The 21,528-nt window shown below is 34.9% G+C and overlaps 1 pseudogene; it reads left to right on the forward strand.

Moving 5' to 3' along the window:
• Nucleotides 1-770: 770 nt before the first annotated feature.
• The window catches only part of LOC141504407 (sorting nexin-7-like), a 69,198-nt pseudogene continuing 48,440 nt past the window's right edge, over nt 771-21,528 (forward strand).

A 21,528-nucleotide genomic window follows, 5' to 3' on the forward strand; every position in this document is an offset into this window, starting at 1 on the left:
CAATGGAGTACTTTTCTTAAAAATGAAAAACAATTATAGATCATATTCAATAACAAAGTAAATGCATAAAACAAAATGGAATTAGGCTTTTTTTCCACTATAGAAGTCTTCAGTTTCAGATTAGTTTACTCCATATACTGCAAGTAAGCAGTCCCACCAATGAGTTAGGGAAATGGCACTTTGGTTAGATTATCAGTGTTATAGAACACTCAGTAAAAGCAGAAAAAGTCCCATCCCTAACCCATGTCAATGATAATTCAGTTTTTCTAGTTTCCAGGATTACTAGAGTAATGGTTGATTAATGGGAGAAGAAGTAAAGGATCAGAATGCTATCAGTATGTAGATATTTGACATTTAAAGTTTTGAGAACTAGGTGCCTATAAAGCAAAACAACACCAAACAAACAAAATAATTTCACTTATTTTGAGATGATCCCAATTGTGCATGAGGTTGTTAGGTATTGCAGAGAACTGACTACTAGCTTTGGAATGAGGAAAATGAGTTCAAGTCCTTCCTTATCACATTTATTTAGCTACATGACCAGAAATCAATCTCCCTTAATCAGTTTCCTAATGTTTAAAATGGGAATGATAATAGTGCCTTCCTCAGGTTGCTGAGAAGACCAAAGGGAGGACATCGTACAATGCTTTTCCAAACTTGGAGTGGGAAGCCAGGTTCGCACACTGACCATATGGACTACGACCCTAGCCTTTCTCCCCAACGTCCCTGGTGGAAAGGGTGGTGAAGGGGGCTGGGACAGCAGCAGCGAGATGCATTCCAGAGGTGGCAGTCTTGCTGCACATCCCGAGGTGCTGGATTAAGATGATCTAGGATGATGGGATGGACGTCTTCAGCAAGGATGCCTCCCTGGGGGACATGATATCTTTGAGTTCTTTGTTGCCGAAATACCAATGATCTACAACAAACCAATACAAGTTTGAAGGTAAGCCAAATTGGAAAGATCTTTTAACTACAATGCTTGGTTTTGAAAACCACATTATAGAAATTGAAACTTTTATCACCTACAGAGTCACAAGTAAGACTTTTCAGGATGACTTTGATTCTAGTGAATTTGAAGTTCAAAGTCTGTTATCATAATTACCTTTGGTTAAAGGGAAATTTTGAAGAAACACATCCTAACTCATTATAACTCTTTTGGCAAAAAAGTAAAATTTTCATAAGTTACAGAAAATATTCTAATGAAAGGCATGGTGGTACTGTTTAATGATGACTTCACTGAGACCCAAGGAAAGACAATGCATAAATTCTTAAATGGAATCACTGAATACCACAAAGCTTTTCTTCCTGCATAAATCTGGGAATCTTCACACATCACCTAGATAAGTTCAATGAAATGAATCATTATTTGAAAATATTTGACTAAGAGGTAAACTTAATAGACAAAATATTTCATAAAATTTACAGGGAAGAAAAAGAGTGTTTTAAGGAAATAAAGGAATATGTTCCTATCTATACGTGGTGGTTGGCATTGGAAAAGGACCTGAAAGGTGTGGCCAGTTGCATTGGCAAGTGTTGCATGACTCCTGAAAGATGAATATTTAATCATTCAGAGACACTGATTTCAGTTGTACATAATATACTCTTTATAGTGAAACATTAATGGGAAGTGTGGAGAGACGAAAAACAATCAGAAGTGGATTCCAGAGGTACAGTGTTTTTTAAATTTATTTATTTATTTATTTATTTTGAATCTTGCAATTTTTCCCCTAATTTCGCTTCCCCCCCCCACACCCCACAGAAGGCAGTCTGTTAGTCTTTAAATTGTTTTCATGGTATACTTTGATTTAAGTTGAATGTGATGAGAGAGAAATGATATCCTTAAGGAAGAAACATAAAGTATAAGAGCTAGCAAGATCAGACAATAAGATATCAATTTTATTTCTAAATTAGAGGTAATAGTCCTTGATCTTTGTTCAAACTCCACAAACTCCTTCTCTGGATAATATGGTCTTCTCCATTGCAGACAGCCTCAAATTGTCTCTGATTGTTGCACTGAAGGAATGAGCAAGTCCATCAAGGTTGATCATTATCCCCATGTTGCTGTTAGGGTGTACAGTGTTCTTCTTGTGCTGTTCATTTCACTCAGCAGCAGTTCATGCAAATTCCTCCAGGCTTCCCTGAATTCCCATCCCTCCTGGTTTCTAATAGAGCAATAGTATTCTATGACATGCATATACCACAGTTTATTAAACCATTCCCCAACTGATGGACATTTACTTAATTTCTAATTCTTTGCCACCACAAACAGGGCTGTTATGAATATTTTTGTACAAATGATGTTTTTATACTTTTTCATCATCTCTTCAGGGTATAGGCCCAGTAGTTGTATTGCTGAATCAAAGGGTATACACATTTTTGTTGCCCTTTGGGCATAATTCCAAATTGCTCTCCAGAAAGGCTGGAAGAATTCACAGCTCCACCAACAATGTATTAGTGCCCCAGATTTCCCACATCTATTCCAATATTGATCACTGACCTTTCTGGCCATGTTGACCAGTCTGGGAGGTGTGAGGTGATACCTCAGAGATGCTTTAATTTCCATTTCTCTGAAAACTTCCAGCCAAGATGGCAGAGAGAAGACAGGTACAGTTCAGAAATCTCCTGATCTTTCCCTATATAGGATTTGAAACTAACCTCTTAAAAGAAATACAATCAACAAAACCCAGAAAGAAAAGCCAGGAGAAAGAACATCTACCTCAGGATTTGTCTTCAGCAGTCATGGATGAGTGCAGGCACAGAGGGCAGATCAGTCACGTATAGACCTGATTAGTGGCAGGGTTAGAGCCTGACAACCTGAGAGCCCTACAAATGAACCTGCTTGATCAGTAGCAGGGCTAGAGTCTGTTAGACCCTGGGGGCTTGGGTCAACTAGGGAGTAGAGGCATTGGTGTTTGTGCTGACTATCTGGAGCTTGCAGACAGGGTTAGGAGGAGAGTTCTGGTGCAGGAAAGCTGTGGACATCATCCCTGGGCTCCTCTGCTCTGGAGAAATTCTGAGCCCATGCCTCCATTGGTTGAAGCCTCTTCCCAGAAGAAACACAATTACAGACCTTCTGCCCCAGACAAAGATGTGTGAGCAGGAGAACCAGCCCAGCTGACAATAGGGAGAGTGCTGACCACACCCCAGGGTATAGCCCACCACTGATTGAAGACAAAAGTATTTAACAGCTTCAATCACTCCCTCCAACCCAAGAGAGAAGACCTCAATCAAGGTCACAGACACTCCAGAGAAAGCAGCCAGCACCTCCTACTGGCCAGCTGGAGAAATTACACTCAGTGAGTAAATCCTTTAGCATCCCCTACTGACCAGTAGGAGATATTACACTCAATGAGTAAAGCCTCTAGGGATTCCAACCTCAAACCTCTATGAACCAGCCCCTCCCCAATTCAAGGTCTTACCAAAATGAAGAAAGGTCAGCAGAAAGGTGGATCTATAGAAAAATTCCTGGAAGGAAAAGACCCTAACTCAGAGATACCTAGAAACTCTGAGGAGAATATGATGTAGTCTCCAGCACAGAAAGACTTCCTTGAAGAAATAAGGAAGGAGTTTAAAAATCAATTGGAAAATTTGGAAAAAGAAACCCAAGAGAAGATTAACACCTTGCAACAAGAAAACAAATCACTGGAAAACAAAATATAAAATGAGAATAATTCTCACAGATCTTCAACTGGACAAATACAAAATGAGAATAATTCTCTCAGATCCTCAATTGGGCAAATGCAAAAAGAAAAAAAATTCTCTGAAAATCTCAATTGGTCAAATGGAAAGCTCTTTCAAAAACAGAATAGACCAAGTGGAAAAGGAATTGCAAAAGGTAAATGAAGAAAAGTCTTCTCTAAAAAAAATAGAGTCTGCAGATACTAGTGACTTCATGAAACAGCAAGAGCCTGTTAAACAAAACCAAAAAATAGAAAAAATCAAATAAAATGTAAGTCATCTCATCAGCAAAACCACGTTCTTGAGAATAGATCAAGGAGAAGCAACCTGAGAATTATTGGTTTTCCTGAAAACATTGAAGAGAAAAAAAAAGCCTGGATTGAATATTACAGGACCTAGTGATGGAAAATAACTCTGATATTATGGAACCAGAGGGCAAAATAGTTATTGAAAGAATACATCAACCCCCTCCTTAAAGAGATCCTAAAATGAAAACACCAAGGAATGTTGCAGCCAAATTCCAGAACTATCAGATAAAAGAGAAAATCCTGCAAGCAGCCAGAAAGAAACAATTTAAATACCAAGGAGCCACAGTGAGGATTAGGCAGGACCTGGCTGCATTAACATTCATGGATCAAAGTGCCTGTAATGAGATATTTCATAGAGCAATGTAGCTTGGAATGCAGCCAAGTATCCACTATCCCACAAAACTGAGCCTTCTTTTTCAGGGTAAAAGAGGGAAAATTAATGAAATGGAAGAATTCCAAAACTTCCTGAAGAAAAGACCAGAGCTAAATAAAAAATTTGAACATCGAATAGGAGATTCAAGAGGCACATGAAACGGTTAAAAAATAGAGGGGAGTAAAGAAAAAAAATTGCTATCCAATAAGATGAAACTGGTTATATCCCAGCATGGGAAAAGGATTCTTATAGCTCTTGAAAACTGTAAATCTAACAGAGAGAATATACCTAGCCAGAAGTTATAGACACTCATGGCATTTCCATGAGACTGCTATCTAATGGGATGAAATTGACTATAACCCTGTTTGGGAGAAAGACTCTAATAACTCTCAATAATTGTAACTCTATTAGATTAGATAGAATATGCTTAGCTAGAAGTGTTGCATATACAGAATTTTCTATAATTCAGATAGAAGGATTTAAAAATACCTCCTCCTCCTTAAAAAGGGGGACAGGAAGGAGCATGTAAGAGGGCAAACACAATGAACGGCGTGGTACTCAGAAGCAAAATGCTGGGGAATATGGCAAAAGGGGAAAAAGGGGAAAAATACAAACAGAGGGAAGAAACTAAGGAGGGCAATAAAGAGTTAGTAATTATAACTTTGAATGTGAATGGGATGAACTCTCCCTTAAAATGTATGAGAAAAGCAAACTGGATTAAAAACCAGCGTCTCACAATAGGCTTTTTACAAAAAACTCATTTGAAACAGGGAGATACATATTGAGTAAAGGTAAAAGATTGGAGCAAAATATATTTTGCTTCATCTGAAGTGAAAAAAAGCAGGGGTAGCAATCCTTATCTCAGACAAAGCAGCTGCAAAACAAGATAGCATTAAGAGATAAAAAAGGAAACATTATCCTCCTAGAAGGTGCCATAGACAATAAAGTTGTTTCAATACTGAATGTGTATGCACCCAATGGGATAGCATCCATATTCTTAGAGGAGAAGCTGAAAGAACTACAGGAAGACATAGACAGCAAAACTCTAGTTGTGGGAGACCTCAACTTCCCACGCTCAGATCCAGCTAAATCGAATCATAAAATAAACAAGAAATAAGTTAAGGAGGTAAATAGATTGTTAGAAAAACAATAATAGACTTATGGAGGAAATTGAATGGGGATAGAAATGAATATACCTTTTCCTCTTAAGTACATGGCACTTATACAAAAATTGATCACATACTAGGGCATGAAAGTAAAGTGATCAACTGCAGAAAGACAGAAATAGTGAATACATCTTTCTCAGATCACAATGCAATAAAAATCATATGCAATATTGAGTCAGGGAGGTGTAAACAGAGAACTAATTGGAAACTGAATAAACTCATTTTAAAGAATGAATGGACCAAACATCAAATTATAGAAAGAATTAATTATTTTATCCTAGATAATGACAATAATGAAACAACATACCAACACCTATGGGATTCACTCAAAGTGGCTGTCAGGGGATATATTATATCTTTAAATTCTTACATGAATAAATTACAGAAAGAGAAATCAATGAACTAAATATGCAACTAAAAAAATCAGAAAAAAAACAAATTAAAAATCCCCAATTAAATACCAAATTATAAAATTCAAAAATTAAAGGAGAAATTAACAAAATCTAAAACAAAAATCTATAGAATTAATAAATAAAACCAAGTTGGTTTTATGAAAAAGCCAATAAAATTGATAAACCTCAGGTCAATTTGATTAAAAAAAAGAAAGAAGAAAAACAAAATGCTGGTATCAGAAATGAAAACGGTGAACTGACCACCAGTGAGGAGGAGATTAAAGTAATAATTTGGAATTATTTTGCCTAACTATATGCCAATAAATTTGACAATCTAAGTGAAATGGATAAATATTTACAAAAGCTGCAAGATGCCAAGGTTAGATGAAGAGGACATTAAATACTTAAACAACCCTATCACAGAAAAACAAATTCAAGAAGCCATCTTTGAACTCCCTAAGAAAAAATAATCAGGGCCTGATGAATTCACATGTGCATTCCACCAAATATTTAAGGAAAAATTGGTTCCAATTTTATATAAACACTTTGGAAAACAGGGAAAGACAGAACTCTGCTTTACTCTTTCTATGAAACCAATATGGTGCTGATACCTAAAAAAGGAAGAGTTAAAACAGAGAAAGAAATTTATAGACCTATCTCCCTGATGCATATAGACGTAAAAATCTTAAATAAAATCTTAACAAAACAATTACAAGTTATCACTAGGTTAATACATTTTGACCAATTTGGATTCATCCCAGGAATGCAGGGTTGGGTTCAATATTAGGATAATTAATTATATCAACAACAAACCTATCAGAAATTTTATGATTATATCAATAGATGTTGAAAAAGCTTTTGACAAAAAATAGTACCCATTGCTACTAAAAACACTAGAGAGTATAGAAATAAATGGACTGTTCCTTAGAATAATCAGCAGTATCTATCTGAAACCATCAATTATATGCAATATGGAGAGACTAGAGGCATCCCCAATAAGATCAGGTTTGAAACAAGGATATCCATTTTCACCACTACTATTCAATATTGTATTTGAATTGTTAGCTTCAGCAGTGAGATAAGAAAAAGAAATTGAAAGAAGTAGAATTGGGAAGGGAGAGACAAAACTCTCACTCTTTGCAGATGACATGATGGTATACATAGAGAATCCCAAGAAATCATCCAAAAAAGTACTGTAAAGAATTAGTATTTTTATCAAAGTTGCAGGATATAAAATAAACCCTCATAAATCCTCAACTTTTCTAAATATAACTAGCTGTGCGTACACAGGCTATTCTAACAGCCATGACACAAATCATCTCCAAGTAAACCACTACCTGGACAGTCTTAGGAGCTGGCTTGCCACCCTGAGAGATAAGGTGAGCTCAAGTTCTTGGGAGCCAGAGTCCTTGGGAGCTGGACATTCCGCCCCACTGTCCAAGGGCACTAGACACAGCCATACCTTATCATCTCCTCCCTAACGTACCCTCCTACCCTGTAATGCAAGAAGCTGTACCTACACATCACTTGCACCCCCTAACCATTACCTCATTATTCTTTGTTCTACCCCGGAAGACCTAACAGTATATATGTAATAGCTAAGCAATAATAAAATTGAGCTGGAGGCATAAGGCAGTAGTGGCTTGACTCCTTATTCTCAGCTCCCCTCCTGGAGGGAGGTCGCCACTGTGGGCCCCAAGGAAGCAAGCCACAACAACTAGCAAGATACAGCAGGAAGAGCTAGAAAGAGAAATCCAATTCAAAGTAACCTCAGACAATATAAAACACCTGGGAGTCTATTTGCCAAGGCAGATTCAGGAACATTTTTTTTCGTTTTTTTTTTTTTTTTTACAAGGGAAATGGGGTTAAGTGTCTTGCCCAAGGCCACACAGCTAGGTAATTATTTAGTGTTTGAGGCTGGATATGAACTCAGGTACTCCTTATTCCAGGGCTGGTGCTCCATCCACTGTGCCACCTAACCATGCCTCAAATCTTTTTGAAAACAATTATAAAATACTTCTCATACAAATTAAATAAGATTTAAATAACTGGACAAACACCAACTGCTCAAGGATAGGTCGAGCTAATATAATAAAAATGACAATTCTATTGAAACTAAACTACCTTAGTGACCTTCCAATCAAAATTCCAAAAAAATTACTTTAATGAGTTAGAAAATGTTGTAAATAAATTCATATGGAGGAACAAAAAGTCAAGAATTTCCAGCAGTTTAATGAAAAAAGTTCAAAAGAAGATGGCTTAGCCCTACCTGATCTAAAATTATATTATAAAACATCAGTCATTAAAACTGTCTGGTATTGGCTAAGAAATAGAGTATTGGACTAGTGGAATATACTAGCTCCAATAACAGGAAATTATTACAGTAATCTGTTGTTTGATAAACCCAAAGAGTCCAGCTATTGGGAAAAAAACTCTTTCTTTGATAAAAACTTCTAGGAAAATTGGAAGTTATTGTGGAAGAAATTTAGATTAGATCAATACCTCACACCTTATACCAAGATAAGATCTAAACCGACATAGCATTTAGACATGAAAAACAATATTATAAGAAAACTAGAACATCAAGGATTAGTTTACCTGTCAAATCTATGAAAATGGAAGCAGTTTATGACTAAGGAAGAGATAGAGAACATCACTAAAATCAAACTAGATGATTTTGATTACATTTAATTAAAAAATTTTTTGCAAAGACAAATACACTGTAACCTAGATCAAAAGGAATGTAGTAACTTGGGAAACAATATTTACAACTAGTATTTCTGACAATGGACTCATTTCTAAAATATACAGAGAACTGAGTCAAATTAAAAAAGCTATTCCCCAATAGACAAATGGTCAAAAGTTATGCAAAGGCAATTTACAGATGAGATCAAAGTGATCCATAGTTATATGAAAAATTGCTCTAAATCATTCCTTATTAGAGAAATTCAAATTACCTCACACCTTTTAGACTGGCCAATATGACCAGAAAGGACAATGATCATTGTTGGAAGGGTTGTGGGAAATCTGGCACACTATTACTTTGTTGTTGGAGCTGTGAACTCATCCAACATTTCTGGAAATAAATTTGGAACTATGCCCAAAGGGCAACAAAAGTGTGCATACCCTTTGATCCAGCAATACCACTACTGTTCCTATGCCCTGAAGAGATGAGGAAAAAGTGTAAAAACATCATTTGTACAAAAATACTCATAACAGCCTTGTTTGTAATGGCAAAGAATTGGAAATTAATTAAATGTCTATCTGTTGGGGAATGGTTTAATAAACTGTGGTATATGTATGTCATGAAATATTATTATTCTATTAGAAACTAGGAGGGATAGGAATTCAGGGAAGCCTGGAGAAATTTGCATGAACTGATGGTGAGTGAAATGAGCAGCACCAGAAAAAAACTATACACCCTAACAGCAACATGGGGATAATGATCAACCTTGATGGACTTGCTCATTCCATCAACAATCAGGGACAGATGGCTGCAGTGGAGAATACCATCTATATCTAGAGAAAGAGTTTGTGGAGTTTGAACAAAGACCAAGGTCTATTACCTTTAATTTAGAAAAAAAATTCATATCTTATTGTCTGATCTTGCTATCTCTTATACTTTATGTTTCTTCCTTAAGGATATGATTTCTCTCTCATCACATTCAATTTGGATCAATGTATACCATAGAAACAATGAAAAGACTTTCAAATTGCCTTCTGTGGGGGTTGGGAAAAGGGAAGTAAGATTAGGGGAAAAGTTGTAAAACTCAAATTAAATAAAATCTTAAAGTTAAAAAAAAAGAATAAAAAGGTATTCTATAAAAATGTTAGTACTAATGTCCTGCAACTGGATGGGTAAATACTCATTGTGTTATCCACTTCCTGAAAGCAATTTCAAAATGAAAATACCAAGGAATATTGTAGAGAAACTGCAAAATTATCAATTCAAGAAGAAAATCCATCAAGTAGACAGAAAGAAGAAATTCAAATACTGAGGATCCATAGTCAGGATCCAGCTGTATTAACATTAAAGGATTGAAGGGCCTGAAATATGATATTCCAAAGGGGTTGAGAGCTTGAACTACAACCAAGAATCTGCTACTAGTAAAACTGTGCGAACTCTTTCACAGGAAAAACCGACATTTAACAAAATAGATGTTTTTTAACTTTCCTAAGAAAAAAACCAGATCTGAAGAGAAAAATTTTTCTTCAAATAGGAGACACAAGAGATAGATGGAAAGTTAAACAATGAAAAGGGCTGATAATAAATAAGATTAAACTGATTACAGCCCTACCAGAGAGAAAGATTTTCTTAACTTTTGAGAATCATAACTCTATTAAAGGTTAGATTGAAGGTATGGACATAAGCTGCTTTTGATGGAATGATTTTTTCAAAATTAAAATATTAAAAACAGAGGATTATAATAAGACAGGAGAAAGGGGAAGGCAAAATGGGGCAAATTATAACACTTGAAGAGGTGAAAAGGGAAGGGGTGAGAATCCCTTGAATTTTACTCTCATTGAATTTGATTCAAAGAAGTATACATCCTTTCAATTGGGTTTAGAAATTTATCTTATCTTACCGTTCAAAGATTAGAAGGGGAAATGGGGGGAGGCAAGGAGGGACTGATAGAAGGGACAAAAAGAAGAAGGGGAAAGAAAAGGGAGGGTGACTGACAGAAGAGGGAAACAGATTGAGAAAGGCCAGTATTCAGAAGCAGAGATAGGGTAAAGGGAAGAAAAAATACAAAGAGAGGGAAGATAGCATGGAGGGTAATAAAAAATTAGTAATTATAATTGTGAATGTGCATGGGTTGGACTCTCCCACAAAACTGAAGTAGATTGCAGAAAGAATTAAAAACTAGAATCCAACAATATGTTGCTTATAAGTAACACATTTAAAACAGAGAAATGCAGAGAGTAAATGTAAAAGACTAAGGCAGAATAAATTGTGCTTCAGTTCAAGTGAAAAAAAAAAGCAGAGATAGTAGTCCTTATCTCAGACAAAGCAACTGCAAAAATAAATCTCATTATAAGAGATAAGGATGGAGAGGACATCCTCCTTCAATTTACAATAAAGTAGTTTCAAAACAAAAAATTTATGCACCAAGTAACATATGACTGAAATTCTTAGAAGAGAAGCAATAATAGGTATGGAAGACACAGAAAGCAAAGCTATAATTATGGAGGACCTCAATCTCCCCCTCTCGCAATTAGATAAATCTAACCATAAAATAAACAAGAAAGAAGTTGAGGAAGTGCATAAAATGTTAGAAAAGTTAGATATAATAGAACTCTGGAGAAAATTGGATAGGGATAGAGAAGAACTTTTTTTTTCTGTGGTACATGGCACCTACACAAAAATTGATCATGTGTTTGGTCATTAAAATATAATCAAATGCAGAAAGGGAGAAATATTAAACACATCCTTTCCAGATCATGACACAATAAAAATTATATGCAATAAAATGGTCATGGATGGGGGCGGCTAGGTGGCACAGTGGATAGAGCACTGGCCCTGGAGTCAGGAGTACCTGAGTTCAAATCCAGCCTCAGACACTCAATGATTACCTAGCTGTGTGGCCTTGGGCAAGCCACTTAACCCCATTGCCTTGCAAAAACTAAAAACTAAAAAAAAAAAAAAGGGTCATGGAGAAATAGACCTAAAATCAATTGACATCAAATAACCTAATTGTAAAGAATGAGAGGATTAACCAACAGATCACAAGAAATTAAAATTTCAGCCAACACAATAACAAATATATAACAAACAACAAAAATATAATAAAAGTGGTGGGATATAGCCAAAGCACTTATTAAGGGGAAATAGTATAACCCTAAATGCTTACATGAATAATATAGAGAAAGAAGAGAACAATGAACTCGAAGTGCAACAACAAAGAAAAAAGCCAGAGAAAGAACAAATTAAAAATAAGAATCAAATACCAAATTAGAAGCTCTGAACATAAAGGAGAAATCAATAAAGTCAAAACTAAGACAACTTTTCAATTAATAAATAAATCAGTGTTGCCTTTACAAAAAATTATACAATAAAATAGATAAGCCTTTAATCTTTAACTTTTGAAGTGGAAAAGATAAATTCACCACTAATGAGAAGGAAAATAAAGTAAGAATTCAGAAATATTTTGTTTAACTGTATGCCAATAAATTTTACAATTTAAGTGAAATGGATAATATTTGCAAAAAATATAAACTGACAAGGTAAAAGGAAGAGGAAATTAAACACTTAATAAACCCATCTCAGAAAAACAAATTAAATAAGTCATCAATGAACTACCTAAGAAAAAATTTCCTGGGACAGATGGGTTCACAAGTGGATGTTACCAAATATTCAAGGAATAATTAATTTTAATTCTATATATAAATTATTTGAAAATAAAATTACTTGACATCAATATGGTGCTGATACCTAAACCAGAAAGAGTCAAAACAGAGAAAGAAAATTATAGGCCAATTTCCCTAATGATTATGGATCCAAATATTTTAAATAAAATCAAGTAGGAGTTATACTAGGAATGCAGTAGTTTCAATATTAGAAAACCTATCAGCATAATTGATCTAATGAATAACAAACCTAACAGAAATCACATGAGAATAAATGAAGGACAACTTAAAATGATAAGCAATATCAATCTAAAACCATCAACAACCATTATATGTAATAGAGAGAAGGTAGTTGCTTTCCCAATAAGATCAGGCATGATACCTATTATCACCACTATTATGCAACATGGAAACATTAGCCTTGGCAATAAAAAAAAATAAATTGACGGCATTAGAATAGGTAATGAAGACAAAAAATTCTCACTTTTTGCAAACGATATGACATACTTAGAAAGCCCTAGAAAATCATCTAAAAATATCTTGAAATAATTAACAATTTGAACATAAATTCTCAGCATTTCTATATATTACTAACAAGATACAGCAGACATAGATAGAAAAGAAAATTTCCATTTCAAGTAACTGTAGAAAACATAAAATACTTGGGCATCAACCTGCCAAGACACACTCAGAAACTGTATGAAAATAACTATAAAACACTTTTTACACATATAAAATCATATCTAAGCAATTGGGTAAATGTCAATTGCTCCTGGGTAGGCTGAGCTAATATAATAAAAATGACAATTCTAAATTGAATTACTTATTCAGTGCCATGGCAATCAAACTTTCAAAGCAATTACTTTATTGAGCTGGAAATAATAATAACTAAATTTATGTGGAAGAAGAAAAGAGAATCAATAACATATGCAAAAGAAGCTGGCCTGGTCATGACAGATCTAAAATTATATTAAAAAGCATAAATCATCAAATCTCGTTGGTTCTGGCTAAGTAGAGAAATCGGAGGACAAGGTTAGGTGTGAAAAGAAATAGTATAAAATGAGGGGCAGCTAGGTAACATAGTGGATGGATCACTGTCTTTGGAGTCAGGAGGACCTGAGTTCAAATCTGCTTCAGGCACTGTGTGACCTTGGGCAAGTCACTTAACTCCATTGCCTTGCAAAACCCCCCAAAATAGTATTAAATGTCTATAATAATCTGTGGTTTGATAAACCCAAAGATTAAAGTTCTTGGGATAAGAATTCAATTTTTGACATAAAATGTTAGGAAAATGAAAAGATAATGTGACAGAAACTAGGTATAGACCAATGTCTTATATCCTATACCAAGATAAGGTTAAAATTGGTATAAGATTGAGATATAAAATGTGATATTGAAAACCAATTAATAGAACAAGGAAAATTTTATCTATTAGATCTATGCAAAGGTGAGGTTTTTTGATGAAAAAAGAGATAAATATTATGATAAAATACACAATAGATTAAAAGGAAGATTAAAAGGAAGAAAGGAAGTTGGGAAACAATTCTTAAAACTAGTGTTTCTAAAAAATAAACTAGTGTTTCTGACAAAGAATTCAGTTTTAAAACATAGAAAACTTAACCAAATTTATAAGAAAACAAGTTATCCCCCAAGGGATAAATGGTTAAGGCATATAGTCACATGAAAATGTACTCTAAATCATTTATTGATTAGAGAAATGTAAATTGAAATAACTCCGAGATACCACCTCACATCTATCAGATTAGCAAATATGCCTAAAAAGGAAAATCATCAATGTTGGAGGGGATGTGAGAAAACCAGGAGGCTGATGCTTTGTTGGTGGAGCTGTACACTGATTAACTTTTTTAGAGAGTATTTTGAAATTATACCCAAATAGTTATAAAAGTGAGCAAATCCTTTGATGTAGCAATTCCAAAGAGATCACAAAAAAAGATTTAAAAGCCAAAGTACAAAATTATTTATAGCAACTCTTTATGCAGTGGCAAAGAACTGGAAATTAAGGAGATGTCTATCTATTAGGGAATTGCTGAACAAATTGTGGCATAAGAATGTCAGATTATCCTAGAAATTTTTGAATGGGGATTTCCAGTCAAGATGGCAGAGAGAAGACAGGCACAGTTCTAAAGTCTCCTGATCTTTTCCCATCTATGATATGAAACAAACCTCTTAACAGAAATCCGACCCACAAAACCCAGAAAGAAAAGCCAGGAGAAAGAACATCTACCTCAGGATTTGTCTTCCACAGCCGTGGGTGAATCTGGGTGTAGAGGGTGGATCAGCCACAGATTAGCCTGATTAGGGGCTGAATTGGAGCCCTGGGTGACTAAGGGCCCAAGTGCTGGACCCACTTGATCAGCAGTGGGGCTAGACGGAGGGGGGCTTGGATCTACCAGGGAGCAGAGGCATTGGTGTTTGCAATGACTCTTTAGAATTTGACAACAGGAGGGGGGAAGAGTTCCACTGCAGGAGAGCTACAGAAAAAATCCCTGGTCTCCTCAGGTCTGAGGAACTCTAAATTCATGTCTTAATTGCAGCTGAGGCCTCTTCCCAGAACAAACACAATTACAGACTACTTCTGTCCCAGGCACAGGTGTGTGAGCAGAAGAACTAGCTCAGCTGACAACAGGGTGAGGGTTGACCTCACCCCAGGGTAAAGCCCAAGCTGGATTGAAGGCAAAAGTATTTACCAGCTTCAATCATTCCCTTCAGTTTAAGGGAGTAAGCATCAATCAAGGTCACAGATACTCCAGAGAAAGCAACCAGCACCTCCTACTGGCCAGCTGGAGAAATTGCACTCAGTGAGTAAAGCCTCTAGGGATCCCAACACCAAACCTCTGTGAACCAGCCTCTCCCCAAGTCAAGGTCTTAGCAAAATAAAGAAAGGTCAGTGGAAAGGTGGATCCATAGAAAAATTCTTAGAAGGAAAAGACACAAACTCAGAGAGACCTAGAACCTCTGAGGAGAATATGATCTGGTCTCCAGTTCAGAAAGACTTCCTTGAAGAAATGAGGAAGAAAATCAATTGGAAAATTTGGAAAAAGAAACCCAAGAGAAGATTAACACCTACCAACAAGAAAACAAATCTCTGGAAAATACAATTGGACAAATACAAAATGACAATAATTCTCTCAGATCTTCAATTGAACAAAAACAAAATGAGAATAACTCTCTCAGAGCCTCAATTGGACAAATACAAAAAGAGAATAATATTCTCAAAACCTCAATTAGTCAAATGGAAAGGTCTTTCAAAAGCAGAATTGACCAAGTGGAAAAGTAGTTGCAAAAGGTAAATGAAGAAAACTCCTCCCTAAAAAAAAAAAAAAAAAGAATGGAGTATGCAGAAACTAATGACTTCAGGAGACAGCAAGAGCTGTTAACCAAAATAGAAAAAATAGAAGAAAATGTAAAATACCTCATCAGCAAAACCACTGAACTCAAGAAGAGATTGAGAAGGGACAACCTGAGAATTATTGGACTTCCTGAAAACAAAGAGGAGAAAAAAAATCTGGACTTAATATTTCAGGACCTAGTGATGGAAAATTGCCCTGATATCATGGAACCAGAGGTCAAAGTATTATTGAAAGAATAAATCGATCCCCTCCAGAAAGAGATCCTAAAATGAAAACACCAAGGAATGTTGTGGCCAAATTCCAGAACTATCAGATAAAAGAGAAAATCCTGTAAGTAGCCAGAAGGAAACAATTTAAATACCAAGGAGCCACAGTAAGATCATGCAGGACCTGGCTGCATCAACATTAAGGGATGGAAGGGCCTGGAACAAGATATTCCAAGCAAGGGAGCTTGGAATGCAGCCAAGTATTCACTATCCCTCAAAGCTGAGACTTCTTTTTCAGGGGAAAAGATGAACATTTAAAGAAATGGAAGAATTCCAAAAATTCCTGATGAAAAGACCAGAGCTAAATAGAAAATTTGGACATCAAACAGGAGGTTCAAGTGACATATGAACAGGTTATGAAAAAGGGGGCATAAAGAAAAAAAAAAACTGCTATCCAATAAGTTGAAACCGGCTATATCACAGTATGGGGTAAAATATTCTCATAAATCTTGTGAATTGTAACTCTAACAGAGAGAATATACCTAGCCAGAAGTGATGGACATTCATGACCTATCCATGAAACTGCTATCCAAACAGATGAAACTGACTATAACTCCACTTGGGAGAAATACTAATAATGCCCAAGAATTTTAACTCTGTTAAACAGAATTTACTTAGCTAGAAGTGACAGATACTCAGAATTTTCTATGACTCAGATAGAATGATTTTAAGAACACTACCTCCTTAAAAAGGGGGACAGGAAGGAGAAGGGAGGAGGGAGGGGATTGAATGGGGTAAAACTCATTACATTAAGAGGTACAAAATACCTATGGTAATAGAAGGGAAGAAGGGAGGAGATGACACCTGAATCTTCTCATCAGACTTGGCTTAAATCAGCTTACACGCATACTCAGGTAACTTAAAAAACATCTAACCATTCAGGTATTAAAAGGGGAAAAGAGGAAGGGGGGGACTGAGAAAGGGAAGGGGAAAGAAAATAGGGGGAACTAACAAAATGAAGGGAAGGGAAAAGGGGAAAAGGGAAAAGGGAAAGAAAGGGGAGCGGGTGCATTTGGGAGGATAAATACACTGAAGGGGGTGGTATTCAGAAACAAAATAATAGGGAATACGGAAAAGGGGGGGAAGGGGAAAATACAAAGTGAAGGAGGAGAGCATGGAGGGTAATAAAGAATTAGTCATAACTTTGAAAGTGAATGGGATGAACTCTTTCTTAAGTGAATACCAGAGTGGATTAAAAATCAGAATCCTACAATATGCTGCTTACAAGAAACTCATTTGAACCAGAGAGATACATAAAGAGTAAAGGTAAAGGTTGGAGCAAAATATATTTTGCTTCAGCTGAAGTGAAAAAAGCAGGGGTAGCAATCCTTATCTGAGACAAAGCACCTGCAAAGATAGATAGCATTAAAAGAGATAAAAAAGGAAACTTTATCCTCCTAAAAGGTACCTTAGACAATAAATTTGTTTCAATACTGAATAAATATGCACCCAATGACATAGCATCCAAATTCTGAGAGGAGAAGCTGAAAGAACTACAGGAAGACATAGACAGCAAAACTCTTCTAGTGGGAGACCTCAACCTCCTGCTCTCAGATCTAAATAAATCAAATCATAAAATAAACAAGAAAGAAGTTAAGGAGGTAAATAGATTGTTCGAAATCTAGATATGGTAGACTTATGGAGGAAACTGAATGGGAATAGAAAGGAATATACCTTTTTATCTGCAGTACATGGCACTTATACAAAAATTGACCACATACTAGGACATAAAAACGTAATGATCCACTGCAGAAAGGCAGAAATAGTGAATACATCTTTCTCAGATCACAATGCAATAAAAGTCATATGCAATATTGGGCCATGGATATATAGACCCAGAACCAATTGGAAACTGAATAACCTCAGTTTAAAAAAATGAGTGGAACAAAAAAGAAATTAAAGAAAGAATTATGCATTTTGTCTTAGATAATGACAATAATGAAACTACATGCCAAAACCTATGGGCCTCACTCAAAGTGACTCTCGGGAATACATCATATATCTTTAAATGCTTATATGAATAAATTAGAGAAAGAGGAAATCAATGAACTAAATATGCAACTAAAAAATTAGAGAAGGAACAAATTAAAAATCCCCAATTAAATACCAAATCAAAAATTCTAAAAATTAAAGGAGAAATTAATAAAGTGAAAGCAAAAAACTCTTAAACTACTAAATAAAATCAAAAGTTTGTTTTATGAAAATACGATAAAATCGATAAACTGCAGGTCAATTTGATTAAAAAAAAGAACGAAGAAAAACAAATTGGTGGTATTATAAATTAAAAAGGTGAAGTCACCACCAATGAGAAGGAAATTATAGGAATAATTTAGAATTATTTTGCCCAACTATATTCCAATAAATTTGACAATCTAAGTGAATTGGATGAATATTTACAGAAACATTAGTTGCCCGGGTTCAATGAAGAGGAGATTAAATATCTAAACAACCATATCTCAGAAAAAGAATTTCAACAAGCCATCATTGAACTCAATAAGAAAAATTTCCAGGGCCTGATGGTTTCACAAATGAATTATACCAAACGTTTACCAACAATTGGTTTTAATTCTATATAAACACTTTGCAAAAATAGGGGAAGATGGAGCTCTGCCTAACTCATTCTATGAATACAATATGGTGCTGTTACCTAAACCAGGAAGAGTTAAAACAGAGAAAGAAAATTATACATCTATCTTCCTGATGAATATAGATGCAAAAGTCTTTAATACAATCTTAGCAAAACAATTACAACAGGTTATCAATGGGATAATACGTTATGATCAAGTAGGATTTATCCCAGGAATGCAGGGTTGGTTCAATATTAGGAAAACTGTTAGTATAATCAACTACATCAACAACAAACCTATCAGTAATTATATAATTATATCAACAGATGCTGAAAAAGCTTTTGACCAAATACAGCACCCATTCCTACTAAAAACACTTTAGAGTTTAGGAATAAATGGAATGTTCCTTAGAATATTTAGCAGTATCCATCTGAAACTATTAACAAGCATTATATTCAATGGGGAAAGGCTATAGGTATTCCTAGTAAGATCAGAGGTGAAATAAGGATGCCCATCATCTCCACTACTATTCAATATCATATTAGAATTGTTAGCTTCAATAATTAGAGAAGAAAAAGAAATTGAAGGAATTAGAATTAGAAAGGAAAACACAAAACTCTCACTCTTTGCCGATGACATGATGGTGTACGTAGAGAATCCCAAGAAATCATCCAAAAAATCTACTGAAAACAATTAGCAATTTTAGCTAAATTTCAAGATATAAATCCTTAAATTTTCTATATCTATATCTATATATATGTCTATATCTATATCTATATCTATGTCTATATCTATATCTATATCTATATCTAATCTATATCTATATCTATATATCATCTATATATGTCTAGCAAGATACAGCAGGAAGAGCTAGAAAGAGAAATCTCATTCAAAGTAAACTCAGATAATATAAGATACCTTGGACTCTAATTGCCAAACATACTCAGAAACTTTTTTTTTAAAAACAATTATAAAACACTTCTCACACAAATTAAATCAGATTTAAATAACTGTGCAAATATCAACTGCTCATGGATAGGTAGAGCTAATATAATAAAAATGACAATTCTACCAAAATAAACTATCTGTTTAGTGCCCTACCAATCAAAATTCCAAAAAATTACTTTAATGAGTTAGAAAAAGTTACATGTAAATTTATTTGGAGAAATAAAAAGTAAAATATTTCCAGGGATTTAATGAAATAAAGTACAAATGAAGTGGGCTTAGCCCTACCTGATCTAAAATTATATTATAAAGCATCAGTCATCAAAACTGGTATTGGCTAAGAAATAGATTGGTGGACCAGTGGTATAGACTAGGTGCAACAGCAGGAAATGATTGTGGTAATCTGCTGTTCGACAAACACAAAGAGTCCAACTATTGGGATAAAAGTCTCTCTTTGATCAAAACTGCTGGTAAAATTGGAAGTTAGGATGAACGAAACTTAGATTAGACCAACACCTTACACCCTTTACCAAGATAAGGTCCAAATGGATACAGGATTTAGACATGAAAAACAATACTATAAGCCAATTATAAGATCAAGGACTAGTTTACTTGTCAGATCTATGGAAATGGGAGCAGTTTAGGTCTAAGGAAGAGATGGAGAACATCACCAAAAACAAACTAGATGATTTCGATTATCTTAAATTAAAAAAAAAAAACTTTTGCACAGATAAAACCACTGTAACCAAGATCGAAAGTAATGTAGTAAACTTGGAAACAATCTTTATGACTAATGATTCTGACAAAGGACTTATTTCTAACGTGTCCAGAGAACTGAGTCATATTTTTTTTTAAAAAATAGCCATTCCTGAATTGACAAATGATCAAAGGATATGCAAAGGCAATTTACAGATGAGGAGATCAAAACAATCCATAGTCATATGAAAAATTGCTCTAAATCATTAATTATTAGAGAAATGCAAATTAAAGCTTCTATGAGGTACCGCCTCACACCTCTCAGACTGGCCAATAAGACCAGGAAGGTTAATGATTATTTTTGGAAGGATTGTGGAAAATCTGGGACACTATTACACTGTTGGTGGAGCTGTGAACTTGTCCAACATTTCTGGAGAGACATTTGGAACTATGCCCAAAGTGCAGCAAAAATGAGCATGCCATTTGACCTATCAATACCACTACTGGGTATATACCATGAAGAGATGTGAAAAAGGGTAAAAACATTACTTGTACAAAAATATTCATAGCAGCCCTGTTTCTGGTGGCAAAAAATTGGAAATCAAGTAAATGAACTTCCTTAGGAGAATGCCTTAGCAAACTGTGGTATATGTATGTCATGAAACACTATTGTTCTATTAGAAACCAGGAGGGATAGGCAATTCAGGGAAGCCTGGAGGGAATTGCATGAACTGATGCTGAGTGAGATGAGCAGTACCAGAAAAACACTGTACACCCTAACAACAATATGGGGGTAATGATCAACCTTGATGGACTTGCTCATTACATCAGTACAATAATCAGAGACAATTTTGGGCTGTCTGCAATGGAGAATACCATCTGTATCCAGATAAAGAACAGTGGAGTTTGAACAAAGTTCAAGGACTATTCCCTTTAATTTAGGGGAAAAAAAACAGATATCTTATTGTCTGATCTTGTTATCTCTTATACTTTTTGTTTCTTCCTTAAGGATATGATTTCTCTCTCATCACACTCAATTTGGATCAATGTACAACATGGAAACAAAGTAAAGAGTGACAAATTGCTTTCTGTGGGGGGAGCGGGAGGGAAGTAAGATTAAGGCGAAAATTGTAAAACTCAAAATAAATAAAATATTTAATTAAGAATAAAATATTTAAAAAAAGAAATTCTTGAATGAACTGATGCTGAGTGAAATGAGCAGAAGTGGAATAACATCATATAAACTAACAGCAACATTAGATGATGATCAGCTTTGATGGACTTGTTCCCTTCAGTAGTAAAATAATGAAAATACCATCCACAGTCAGAGAAGAAATGGTGTTTAAATGCAAAGTAAAGTTTACTATCTTCTATTTTTAAAAATTCTTTTATGTATTAAGTTTGCTTCCCTCTGTTTA

The sequence above is a fragment of the Macrotis lagotis genome, chromosome 1 (assembly GCF_037893015.1).
Source record: "Macrotis lagotis isolate mMagLag1 chromosome 1, bilby.v1.9.chrom.fasta, whole genome shotgun sequence".
NCBI classification, from domain to species: domain Eukaryota; kingdom Metazoa; phylum Chordata; class Mammalia; order Peramelemorphia; family Peramelidae; genus Macrotis; species Macrotis lagotis.